At 65.6% G+C, this 256-nt stretch overlaps 1 protein-coding gene across 1 annotated transcript in view; it reads right to left on the minus strand.

Moving 5' to 3' along the window:
* LOC104167709 (alkaline phosphatase, placental-like) overlaps nt 1-256 on the minus strand; it is a gene marked incomplete at its 3' end in the record, with an annotated part of 2,261 nt that overhangs the window by 1,635 nt on the left and 370 nt on the right. The window lies entirely within an intron of this gene.

Consider the following 256-nt stretch of genomic DNA (forward strand, 5'->3'; position numbering starts at 1 on the left):
ACGTCTGCCGAGGACAGGTGCCAGGCTCAGGGCAGGGGACGGTTGGCAGACAGTTGGCCCCCTCACCCAGCACCACTCGTCACACCAATTCACTCACCCGAGGGTAAGTGTGGGGTGGGCAGGGACCCCACGCACCCCATATGTGCATCCCTGGGGTGCTTCTATGCCAGCAGCCCCACGGGCATCGCCCTGGCCCCGTGCTGGGCATCGCCCTGGCCCCATGCCTAGCGTGGTGGGGATTTACCTTGGAAAGAGC

This window comes from Cariama cristata, unplaced genomic scaffold (genome assembly GCF_000690535.1).
Source record: "Cariama cristata isolate BGI_N322 unplaced genomic scaffold, ASM69053v1 scaffold28959, whole genome shotgun sequence".
Taxonomy (NCBI): domain Eukaryota; kingdom Metazoa; phylum Chordata; class Aves; order Cariamiformes; family Cariamidae; genus Cariama; species Cariama cristata.